The sequence below is a fragment of the Penaeus monodon genome, chromosome 25, assembly GCF_015228065.2.
Source record: "Penaeus monodon isolate SGIC_2016 chromosome 25, NSTDA_Pmon_1, whole genome shotgun sequence".
Lineage (NCBI taxonomy): Eukaryota > Metazoa > Arthropoda > Malacostraca > Decapoda > Penaeidae > Penaeus > Penaeus monodon.
The window spans coordinates 35,540,279-35,540,556 of NC_051410.1; the positions used below are offsets into that span (position 1 = coordinate 35,540,279).

Below are 278 nucleotides of genomic sequence, written 5' to 3' on the forward strand. Positions count from 1 at the left end.
GACCTGCTCCGCCAGTGACCTGGATTCGAACCTAAATAAAGTTTCATAGCAAAATTAGAAACACATAGAGGATTACAGAAAGACACTCGCTGTGCTTGGCTGCGCCCGGGATCAGGCGGTACAAGCATTTCGCTGCTGCACACCTAGCGTTGGAGATTTTTTTGCGGTTTAATTAAGGTCTTTGCAGAAGGGGAGGGAGGAGGGGGATGACTGTGCGGAAAGGCGCGAGTCAGACTGTTACATAAGAGTGTGATGTCAAGGTTTCTGTTTTGAGATGC

The 278-nt window shown here is 48.6% G+C and overlaps 1 protein-coding gene across 1 annotated transcript in view; it reads left to right on the forward strand.

Annotated features, from left to right (window-relative positions):
* LOC119589376 (probable cytochrome P450 49a1) overlaps window positions 1-278 on the forward strand; it is a 9,880-nt gene that overhangs the window by 8,519 nt on the left and 1,083 nt on the right. The gene's annotated exons all lie outside the window — the stretch shown is intronic.